General features: G+C 43.9%; 1 protein-coding gene across 1 annotated transcript in view; it reads left to right on the top strand.

Moving 5' to 3' along the window:
- LOC147725745 (vomeronasal type-2 receptor 26-like) overlaps positions 1-12775 on the top strand; it is a 210817-nt gene that overhangs the window by 78288 nt on the left and 119754 nt on the right. The gene's annotated exons all lie outside the window — the stretch shown is intronic.

Genomic DNA, 12775 nt, shown 5'->3' with positions numbered 1-12775 from the left:
TGTTGGAAAGAATATAACTGGGGGGTCTTTAGTTCATTAGCAAACCCCATATCTGTTTCAACCATTATCTCATTCATTTTATTCCCCTCTACCGTATGTGTGAAATGTGTTAAACCATTTTCCTCATCGTCAAAGATCCCACAATTAAGGGTGTTACTCTTTTTGCATAGATGTAAGTTAAAATCACCACCCCAAACTAGTGTAGGGGAATCGTTTATATACTTTATTCGTAGATCCTGCAGCAAGAGAGATATCTCATTTATCAACAATGTTACTTCTCCTGATTTCAAGTTATTATAAAAGTTTACGAGAATATAAACAACTTGTCTATTTCTTCGCAGAATTATTAATTGGTAGTTTTGCTCTAGCTTTAGAGGAGTAATTTCCTCGCAGGTCAGGATATTTGAGACATATGTAATTAGATCATCCTTACTTCTACCAGCGGTCGATCTTTTTGCTGCTGAAAAATATGTCTTATAGCCCAATAGGTGGATCGGAGCGTTAAGCCACGTTTCTTGAAAGCAGATTATATTGCTCAAATTTACCAGATTCAAAAAACTATTATCAGTATGTTTTGGGGCTAGACCCGCTATATTCCAAAACATTATCCTTAATTGTGAGTCAGGTGTTTTGGAAAAAGAAGGCATGTGTTGAGTCTGCAAGTTATCTTGTGTCACTCTCGTGGTGGGATCTCTTGTTTTTGCTTTATTTACTGCTTTGGAGGGGGATCCCAAACTGTATAGGCTCTCTTGTTCAGTACTAAAAATTCTGTAAGTATTCTCGAATACTACTAGCTCTTCTTCTTGTACAGCTAATGTGTTTGGTTTAGTAAATGACTTATTGGATAAAATTGGTGTGTCAATTGGTGTGTCAATTGGTATAAAAGTTGTATCAGGAGATAGGTCTTTTATAGAACTTTCAGATGTTTGAGCAGGTTTGTCATCATGATTCCTTGGACCTATACAAACCTGCTCAGAACATACTGATGGTCAATCAACCATCTCTAAACAGTTGTATCTATTAGAAGTTGGTATACCACCCCAACCTTCCCTAAACACTAAATCGCTCCTGTCATTGCCTGACCAGTCTGCCCATTCACTTCTCCCATACCTATTGCCTTCTTGGTTCCAACCCCTATCCCAGTTACCTGCTTGATTCCAGGACCAATCCGGTGGTTGGTAGAAGAAAGATAGGTGTTTGGTACTTAATCCATCCTTTTTTTCCAAGGAGCCCCATGAGCAGATATGATCCACCACACGGGGATCCTCGAAGTTGACTATAATACAGTCACCCAAAGTTCTTTTCAGTTCGTGGCCAATCCAGGGAACCCTATGCACAGTGATAATCCTGCTGACACAATTTTTTGGCAGTGGTCTATTGATATTCAGCCAATGGCGAACCTTTTTTTTTAGGGACCAACTGGGTTCCTCTGTGTTATGACTCAGCTCAGGAACCCCCGTCATAATAACTACAAATGGACTCGCTTCGGGCGGAAGATTTATTGGAGGGTTTGTGGGCTGGCTCTCCCCTCCCTTAGCCCGTTCTCCCATGTGGTTATGTCTCGAAGGATGGTTACTTAAGACAGCATTTTTGGGAAGATCTTTAGTAGGGTTGTTTATTGGGGCTTGATTTTTTTGTGATTCAGGGACCTTTTTAGGCGAGTCTTGAGGAGGCTTTACTTTTGAAGCTGTAAGTCCGACAAGAATACTTTTGGTGCATTGCCCTGACGTGGTATTGGCAGTCTTATTTTTTGTGCCCCTGCAATAGCCGTCCCTAAACCCTTCTGGTTGTTCGGGTTCTTCATGGTTAGGGTCATTGCTGCTAGTTGTTTCTCGATAGTGGTGAGAGTCACTTGAATTGGCTGTAGTTGGATCTTAATTATTTCTTCTATCCTGGCCAATAATTGGTTGTTCACCTCACATACTTTGCATCCGCCATCCGTATCACCACAGTGTTATCAGCCTCAGTGTAGTTGTCAGTAGCATTAGGGTCCACAATACTTAAGAGGGGAATAGTTGTATCATTTTCAATGATCCGTTCATTCGGAGGGTTAGTCTGCTCCCTTAAATCTGGTGTTATTCTTCCCACCCCCTGAGTGTGAGTGTGAGACAATGTCTTAGCTGTATTTTTATGCGTTTTTTTTAGTTGTTTCTTTACTTGATCTCCTCCGCTTCGGGATTGCACCTTCCCTTTTCCCCCTTGGTTGAACCTGTATAGGATCCGCCTTAGCTGGGCTAGCAAAGATGTCGGGCGTTGTTTCAAGAGCCCGACTCAATTGCGAGTCCAGCAGCGATATGGACGCTGACAAATCCACCAAGTTGGGCATACCCTGGATGTCTACGCGTGTTTCCAATACAGCAACCTTCTCCCACTGATGAATAGGAGTTTGCGCTAGCGCCAAGGGACCTAACGAGGACCGTTTTGCTTGAGCTAGGTCTTGCGATACTCGTCGGTACAGAAGTATTATACCCTGGTCTATTGCTTCATTAGCCCTGATAATGAATTGGTCGATCGGGCCAGTAATCTGAGCCAAACTTTGTGCCGTTTTGCTCTTGCTACCTCTAGTTGACATATTTCACAATACACAGTAGGCCGGTTATTAAAAAAGCGAACAAACAGTTTTTGCTCCAGAAAGCAATGGGTAGTGCAAACAAACAGAAATGAAGTCGCAGTCAATAGATATAAGTTGAAACATTAGAGAGGTGGCACAGTCCAGTCTTAGCCGGTCTTTGACGGGCCCGCCCTTGGCCCGGGCTTCGCTCGCGTCCCGCGAGGCGGGCTTACGCTCTTTCTATGCACCTCCTGGCGCGGTTTGTTGAAGCGCGGAGCGCATGGGGTGATGGGAAATGTGGTCCCAGCCTGCACTCCGCTCGGCGGCCACACTAGGCAGATGACAAGCACTAGAGAGGCGGCGGGAGGCAGGCGGGCAGCTCCGGTGTCACACAGATGGTATAATGGGCGAAGCTGCACTATGTCCTGGTGGCAAGGCAAGGGTTTCTCCAAAATTAAGCAGCAAACAGGAGTTCCCCACTCGCCAGGGGCTTACGCTCTTTTTATGCGCCTCCTGGCGCGGTTTGTTGAAGCGCGGAGCGCATGGGGTGATGGGAAATGTAGTCCCAGCCCGCACTCCGCTCGGCGGCCACACTAGGCAGATGACAAGCACTAGAGAGGTGGCGGGAGGCAGTCGGGCAGCTCTGGTGTCACACAGATGGTTTAAAGGGTGAAGCTGCACTATGTCCTGGTGGCAAGGCAAGGGTTTCTCCAAAATTAAGCAGCAAACAGGAGTTTCATTAGACTATGAGTGCCGAATAACTACTCAAGAGCACATGTTTTCAACAGACTATGAGTCCTGATTAACTACTCAAAGAGCACATGTTTTCAACAGCCTGTGAGTAATGATTAATTACTAAAAGAGCACATGTTTTCAACAGACTATGAGTGCTGATTAACTACTCAAAGAGCACATGTTTTCAACAAACTATGAGTGCCGATTAACTGCTCAAAGAGCATATGCTTTCAACCGACTATGAGTGATCATTAACTACTCAAAGAGCACATGTTTTCAACAGACTATGAGTGATGAATATTTGCTCAAAGAGCACATGTTTTCAACCGACTATGAGTGCTGATTAACTGCTCAAAGAGCACATGTTTTCAACAGACTATGAGTGATGATTAATTACTCAAAGAGCACATGTTTTCAACAGACTATGAGTGATGATTAATTACTCAAAGAGCACATGTTTTCAACCGACTATGAGTGATGATTAACTACTCAAAGAGCACATGTTTTCAACCGACTATGAGTGATGATTAACTACTCAAAGAGCACATGTTTTCAACAGACTATGAGTGATGATTAATTGCTCAAAGAACACATGTTTTCAACCGACTATGAGTGATGATTAACTACTCAAAGAGCACATGTTTTCAACAGACTATGAGTGATGATTAATTACTCAAAGAGCACATGTTTTCAACAAACTCTGAGTGCTGATTAACTACTCAAAGAGCACATGTTTTCAACAGACTATGAGTGCTGATTAACTGCTCAAAGAGCACATGTTTTCAACAGACTATGAGTGCCGATTAAAAGCTCAAAGAGGAAATGCTTTCATCAGACTATGAGTGATGATTAACTACTCAAAGAGCACATGTTTTCAACAGACTATGAGTGATGATTAATTACTCAAAGAGCACATGTTTTCAACCGACTATGAGTGATGATTAATTACTCAAAGAGCACATGTTTTGAACAAACTCTGAGTGCTGATTAACTACTCAAAGAGCACATGTTTTCAACAGACTATGAGTGATGATTAATTACTCAAAGAGCACATGTTTTCAACCGACTATGAGTGATGATTAATTACTCAAAGAGCACATGTTTTCAACAAACTCTGAGTGCTGATTAACTACTCAAAGAGCACATGTTTTCAACAGACTATGAGTGCTGATTACCTGCTCAAAGAGCACATGTTTTCATCAGACTATGAGTGCTGATTAACTGCTCAAAGAGCACATGTTTTCAACAGACTATGAGTGCTGATTAACTGCTCAAAGAGCACATGTTTTCAACAGACTATGAGTGATGATTAATTACTCAAAGAGCACATGTTTTCAACAGACAATGAGTGATGATTAATTACTCAAAGAGCACATGTTTTCAACAGACTATGAGTGCTGATTAACTACTCAAAGAGCACATGTTTTCAACAGACTATGAGTGATGATTAATTACTCAAAGAGCACATGTTTTCAACCGACTATGAGTGATGATTAACTACTCAAAGAGCACATGTTTTCAACAGACTATGAGTGATGATTAATTACTCAAAGAGCACATGTTTTCAACAAACTTTGAGTGCTGAATAACTACTCAAAGAGCACATGTTTTCAACAGACTATGAGTGCTGATTAGCTGCTCAAAGAGCACATGTTTTCAACAAACTATGAGTGCTGATTAACTGCTCAAAGAGCACATGTTTTCAACAGACTGAGTGCTGATTAACTACTCAAAGAGCACATGTTTTCAACAGACTATGAGTGCTGATTAACTTCTCAAAGAGCACATGTTTTCAACAGACTGAGGGTATTTTAAGGGTTCACGGCTAGGTTTTGGTTTTGGGGTACAGGGCTATTTTAGGGTTCAGGGGTAGGTTTGGGTTTTGGGGTACAGGGGTATTTTTAGGGTTCAGGGCTAGGTTTGGGTTTTGGGGTGCAGGGGTATTTTTAGGGTTCAGGGGTAGGTTTGTGTTTTGAGGTACAGGGGTATTTATAGGGTTCAGGGCTAAGTTTGGGTTTTGGGGTACAGGGGTATTTTTAGGGTTTATGGATAGGTTTGGGTTTTGGGGTACAGGGTATATTTATAGGTTTAAGATGGGTTAGTGTTTAAGGGTGTTGGGGTATTTTATGGAGTACGGGTGGGTTATGATTATGGGGTGCAGGGGTATTTAAAGGGAGCAGGGTGGAAACCCGGAGCTGGAATGTACAGAACCTGGGAAGAAAAAACAATGAACTATTGGGCACAACGCTTGCTTTTTTTCTGTAATCCCGCGCCCCGCACACGCCCACGCCTCCAGCACACACCCACAGCACACGATATGAGACATGGCATGAAGAGCGGAATGTACCACACGCCCCCAGCATTTGTCACACCCCCAGCACACGCCCACAGCACAATGCAGACACGCCCACAAGGGACTACTTTACTGGCACGGTTCTTTTACCTTTTAAATGCATATGGTGGGCGTCTGCGTAGCCTATATCCTTCTACTGCAACTGCCCTTTCCAACGCTGTATTGGGTGTTGTGATTGGTGCTGTGGTTCCTGAGATTACCCGCCTTAAAGGCTTGGGCTCTCTCTTTATTATATTAGTATGGATAAAAGGCACAGTCTTCTGTTGTTATGATTAGATTTACCTTGGGAGGACTGAGAGTGCTCCTGAATATATTTCTTCTGTTGTTTCTCAGCATGTGCGGTTAACTACATATGTGAAAGGCAGTATATATGTGTGTTAGAGTATTTAAATGGCTATAAGTGAGAGTGTGTGATTGTAAGAGTTGCTGTATGGATGAGTGTTTGTTTGAATCAGTGATTGTATAAGAGCATAAGAGCATAATAATGTGCCAGTATGTGTATGAGTAAGTGAGTTGCTGTGTGTATAAATATATAGGTGAGTAAATGGGTACGTGATTAATTATTTGCATGACTGACTAGGTGTCTGAGTACCTCTATGGATGAGTGGCGGAGTGTGAGTGTCTAAATAGGTGTATGAGTGCATATGATAGTCCTGTACTGAGTGACCGTAAGTATGACTGACTGTACGGGTGAGTGACTGGATGTGTGTGTAGACCTAAGAATCGGTGAGCGGGTATGTAGTTATTGGTGTTGGAGTGTCTATGGTTTTGAGAATGGCAGTCTGTAATTTAGAGTGGGTGTATCAAAAGTTATATTCGGGTGTGGGAAGATGCATGACATTATCACATGGATGATGTCATCAGTGATGTCATTTGAGATGTCATCAGTGATGTTATCAGTTATGTCACTGACCATGTCATGAGTAATGCAATATGTGACGTATTCATTGCGGGCCGTGAGTTATAGTTAGCTGAACTAACTATAACTGGGGAATTTCACTTGTTTTGTACGAGTGAAATGTCCAACTAACTATAACGCTCCTGAAACCTATGGTTTTTTCAGTGACTTTCTAAGGTTTTTTGAATGCTAATTTCTAACTATAATGTGCCTGAAACCTATGTTTTTTTCAGTTAATTTCAAACGTTTTTAAAATGCTACGTTCTAATTATAACATGCCTGAAACCCATGGTTTTCTCAGTGAATTTCAAAGGTTTTTTAAATGCTAATTTCTAACTATAACGTGCCAGAAACCTATGTTTTTTAAGTGAATTTCTTTTTTTTAATTGTTTTATTTATACATGATAACAAACGTTATGACACATTTTACAGCATGCTTTACAATGGGATCTGGGATGGGCTCTGGCCTAGTCAGAGTTCCAACTCAGGCTGTCTTAGTCTGTGATGAAGGCATGGACATTACCACTTCTGTGAGTCCCAGTAACCTGGGCAAGTACAGACAAGGGCCTTTGATAAATGAAAAAGAGGCAGAAGCCTACAGGGACACCGGAGCAAGTGTCACAATGGTGACACCAGACTTTGTGAACCCTGTGTAGTATTGGGGTTCCCAAGGCCTACATGCTCCGTAGATAACCCACTTACATTCAAGAACTGTTGGCACAGAAACTGTAAAATTCAAAGAACAAGTTTATTAAGACCCCATGGGGTGGTGGTACATTCCTACAGCACCCTTCGGTAATGCAAGAAGTATCACACCGAACATCGGTGTGACTTGCTCTTTTATACAGTTTTACAGGTAATAAAAGATAGTCAGCACAAAGTTACAAAGCGTTATGTACATATAAGGTCATCTTTTGGAACACAGCCAGCTCATTGGAGGGTTACAACCCCGCTGGTCAGTTTGGAGGCACATTCCTGAGGGACGACTGGTCAGTTGGGACTGCGCATGTACGGGTTGACCAGTACTAAAAATAGCCTGTTGCTGGGCAAACTCGAGTGGTCAGTGGCACGGACAACGGACTAAAGGGCACGCTAGCCACGAGGTAGCTTATGATCTAAGATGGCCGCCGTAACCTACAAAATGGCGTTTTCATGTATAGCCAATTTAAGCGGGAAAACGTGTAGCACAGCTAAGCGCTAACTCGGCCATTGTCAAATTACGACAGACGACCCTTTTAGCGTTTAGCTGAAGCTACCTCATAGTGAACATAGTCAGGGTGTTCATCTTCGATGTCTATCAGCATTATTTGAGTTACTTCTTTATGAAGCATCATTCTGTCATGGGCAAGAGCTCGTCTTGATGGTACACAAGCCGCTAAACACATAGAACATAAGACTGGACCACATTGGATACATAAGCATACAAAGAACAGTATTCCAACAATGATACATAGAATCGTTAACAGTTTCCAACCCCACGTGGTTAGTATTGACCAGAACCATCCTGAAAGTGTCCAAGTTCCATTGTCCGGATGAATTTCAGCAGCTATTTTATGTAGCTTAGAAATGGCATCATAAACAGATGGGGAATTGTCAGGTACGTATACACAACAGCTGCTTCCGATAATTCTACATGCCCCCCCACGGTCAGCTAGGACAACATCTAGAACCATCCTATTCTGGAGCGTAACGATTCTAGAGATCTGAAGTTCTTCAGTGATATTTCCAAGTGCAATGGCAGTGTCATTTGCTACAGCCTCAACAACACGTGTCAATCGTCTTATTTTCCGACTGTTTAACGCAGCCCCCACAAAAGAAAACAGTCCCAAATTGAAATCCACATATTGCTGCAAGGCAGTATCAGTCTGGTCGATGTCGTCCAGAACAACAGTCCGTTTGACCCGATTTAAAACGAAATCATGATATAAGACATAGTCATTATGATACATTGGTGGGGCAATGAATACAGGGGGTAGTACAAAAGATACATAGCACGTGCCTAACCATCCCAACGGAAGCTGATGATAACCCTTCGTTCCACAGATAAAGTAGGTATTACGAGATGCTACAAATGATATACCAATTGGACTGTCAAATGTGAGTGTGGTGTTGCATTCACTTTTCCCCACTGAAATTGTACCTTTATTGCGTATACACAAATCCGCTTTTGTAGCAATAACATTAATGACGTGCGAACTGGATACGTTGATATTCCGCTGATTACTGTAAACACGTGGGGCAGACACATTATCGGGGCGGTACTCCTCCCATTCAAATCGAGTACCCTCAGCTCGTGGATACCCATCCCGGTCATGGTAGCAGATTTTATTCAAACGGAAAAGTACCCCCCCTTTCGTTGGCCATCTCAAAGTGAATAAAAGGGTGTACCAGGCATTGCAGGATCCATTATGTGAAAACAGGAGTGGAATGAGTGGTGTACCCCCCTTTTTCTGATGCCCAGGCAACATCCCACACACCCAATAGTTAGATGTATTTGTCATATTATGCGTATGATGTAGGATCTGAATAAAGCTATTGTTCAAATAAGTCTGTCGGTGCCGTTCTTCATGGTAGGGCAAAGTGAAGTGAAAATGTTCAGACGGAGCCGGGGTAGTCGGCAGCAAATGTTCACGTGCAGGTACCACAAGTTCAACTACCCAAGCTATCACCGCTATTACCACAATTGTCAAGACGAAAAGGATGGCACCAAGTATTCTTTTATCTCGTACTGCAGACGACGCCATAGTTCAAAAGTTCTCAAATAGTTCACAAAGTTCACAAAGTCTCAATACACATATGCATATGCATAAAAAAGAAAAATACGGTGCTGAGCTCCGAGGTAGCCGTTGTTTTCTTCTCCGGGCCAAGACGGGTGTCGCTACACTGGGCAGAACTGATCCCCCCCCTTGGAATTCCCGGTTTCCGTTTCACAAACCCCAGAGCGGTAACCAACCAGTCTTGAAAAAACCAAAAAAAAAAAATCTTCTTTATCGTGGGCGCAAATTGTAACGCTCTCGTCCAGAAACAGTATGGTCCGGGAAGGCTCCCTCAACTTCGGCCGATGTCACAGCTGGGCTCTTTTCTTTATCCAGAATCTCCTTATAGTCAGTCAGCACAGCAGGATTCACCAGATCAGGAGAGACACGTCGGCAGTGAGTTGAGTGCACCCACCGCTTCCTATTGGTCACTCGTACTGCTGTCCGGGTTGCCAGAAGGACCTTTCTCAGGGCCTCGCCACCTCGGTTCCAAGCTGCTCGCCCTCTCAAACGATCTGATCATAACATGATCACCAGGGCGAAGATCATGGCCCTCTCCAGTAGAGTTGTCAGGGAGCGCTTCTCGAACATGTTGATGAATAGAAAGCAAATCATTTGTTAATCGTGCCAAATAATCATTCATCATTATACAAGGCACATCATGTATCAATCGCGGCTTGGGCACTCCCCAAATGTTCATCGGCCTTCCGAACACCACCTCGTATGGTGTGAGGCCAGTTCGGGAGTGGGGTACTGATCTAAGAGAGAGTAATGCTAGCGGTAAGGCATCCGGCCACTTCAATGACGTGGATGCCACGATCTTAGCCAATTTAAGTTTCAACGTAGCGTTATACCGCTCAACCAGACCTGCCGACTGAGGGTGGAACACAGCATGGAACTTCTGCTGAATCCCTAACCCTTTCAGCACATACTCCACGATCTTCCCAACAAAATGGGGCCCATTATCGCTCCACAAAAATTTGCAAACTCCAAAGCGAGGAAAGAATTCCTTAAGCAACACCTTAGCCGTTGTTAGAGCTGTATTGTCTTTCGTGGGGAAGGCCTCAACCCATTTGCTAAAGGCACACACCACCACGAGGACGTACTTCATATTGTTGCAACGCTGAAGCTGGATATAATCCATTTGGAGTACCTCGAATGGTGCAGAAGGTGGAACGAACCCTCCTTTCGGAGTATGGGTCCCCTTTCCAGGATTGTGTTGCAAACATACTAGGCAGGTCTGCACTACTCTCTTGGCAGTATTAGCAATCTCGGGATGCTCCCAGACTCGTGTTAACAGTCGAGTGATTGCAAGGGCTCCCACATGCGCCAACCCATGTGTCATCTGGACCATCGCCTGTAAGTAAGCTGCAGGCAATTTCCACTTTTCCATATCCTTGCTTCTCCAACAACCTTCATCATCTAGCACCCCATCTGCTGCCCATGCCGCAAGTTCTGATTCAGTAGCTGATTTCTGAATATCTAAGATTTCTGCTCTAGCATCGCTCCATCGCTCAGCCTGTGATTGTGTCACATACATAGGGGAGTCAGTCCGAGACATAGCCGTTTGTCTCGCTATGCTATCTGCGAAGGCATTTCCCTGACCCACTTTATCAGTGATCTTTTTGTGGGCGCTACATTTTATTATCGCCACTTTCTTTGGGCAAAGCAACGCGTTTAAGAGGTCACGCACTAGTTCTCCGTGCATAATGTGAACTCCATGAGAAGTCAAAAACCCACGTTCTTTCCAGAGTAGCCCGAAGTCATGCGCTACTCCGAAGGCGTACCGGCTGTCTGTATAGATGTTCACACATAGGCCAGCACTCAATTCGCAGGCTCGTGTTAACGCTATCAGCTCTGCTGCCTGAGCCGATTTCTGTGGTATCCTAGCTGTTTCTACCACTGTCTTAAGTGTCGTGATCGCATATGCTGCGGAGGTCGTACCACCTGGCAGCCTCATACACGATCCATCAACCCACAGTTCCCCATCCACATCTGGAAGTGGCATATCCTGTAAGTTGACACGACCCTTTGTCTGTTCCTCAGTCAGGAAAACACAATCATGATGTTTTACTTCCTGACCCTCCTCGACCGGATAAGGCAATAAAGTGGCAGGGTTCAGGGTAGCGCACCTTTTCAGTGTGATATGTGGCGCCAAAAGTGTAAGCTCATATCTTGTCAAGCGTGCACTCGTGAGATATTGGGTCTTTGTTTGGTTTAACAGGGCATCTACTGCTTTGGGAACTAGCACCAACAATTTGTGCGATAACACTATCCCCTCACTCTGCCGTATAGCTACTGCTGTTGCTGCAACTGCTCGAAAACACCCAGGCAACCCTCGTGCTACAGGATCAAGAATGGCAGAGAAATACGCACATGGCCTCTGCTTATCCCTGTGTGTCTGCACTAACACTGACAATGCGCACCCATCTTTCTCGTGCACGTACAATGTGAAAACTTTCGTGTAATCTGGTGTACCTAATACGGGGGCAGAGCAGAGGGCCTGTCTCAATTGTTCAAAAGCGTTTTGACATTCATCTGTCCATTCAAGGGGCATTGGTGTAGTTTTGGACAGTAACGCTAACAAAGGTTTTATAATGTGTGAAAACCCCATAATCCATTGTCTACAAAAGGACGTTAATCCTATGAAGGCACGTACATCTCTCTGAGTGCGGGGGACTGGTGTGTCTAAAATCGCCTGAATTCGATCTGATGTTAATGCACGCCCCTCCTTAGACAAAAGATGACCGAGGTAGGTCACCTTGGGTCTACAGTATTGAAGCTTTTTCTTAGAAACCTTGTGATTATTCTGAGCCAGAAAAGAAAGCAACGCAATCGTACTCTCCTCACATTGTGCATAAGAATCTGCAGCAAGCAGAAGGTCATCCACGTACTGGATAAGGACAACCCCAGACTGTAACTCAAAGGAATCAAGCTGTCGTTTCAGAGCCTGGCTGTAGATACTCGGGCTCTCGGTGTAACCTTGGGGAACACGACAAAATCTATACGATTTATTATTTAACGTGAAGCCAAACAAATATCTGCTATCAGGATGAACAGGGATGGAAAAGAATGCATTTTTCAAATCAATTACACTAAAGGTCGTGGCCGTTGGTGGCACCAGTGTAAGCGAGGTCGTAATATCGGACACCACCGGGTATTGGGGAATGAGAATTTTGTTAATCTCTCTCAACTCAATAATAAACCGATAGACTTTGTCGTCAGTATCTCTTTTAAGGATCGGAAGAATAGGGCTGTTACAAACATTGTAAGGAACCTCCTCCACCACTCCTGCAGTGATCAAATCCTGAACAATATGTGTCAGGGCAATTTCACCTTCCCTCGAAATCTTATACTGTGGCACCCGTGGCAGAGGGGCCCCCTCCTTAACAGTAATGTGAATAGGTGGAATACGCATCTCTCCCACATCCGTATCTGAGGTCGCCCATAACGTGTGCGGGAGAGAGGCCAAAGCTGGAATG

The sequence above is a fragment of the Lissotriton vulgaris genome, chromosome 3_2, assembly GCF_964263255.1.
Source record: "Lissotriton vulgaris chromosome 3_2, aLisVul1.2, whole genome shotgun sequence".
Classification (NCBI taxonomy): domain Eukaryota; kingdom Metazoa; phylum Chordata; class Amphibia; order Caudata; family Salamandridae; genus Lissotriton; species Lissotriton vulgaris.
This window is presented reverse-complemented; position numbering and strand designations above follow the sequence as displayed.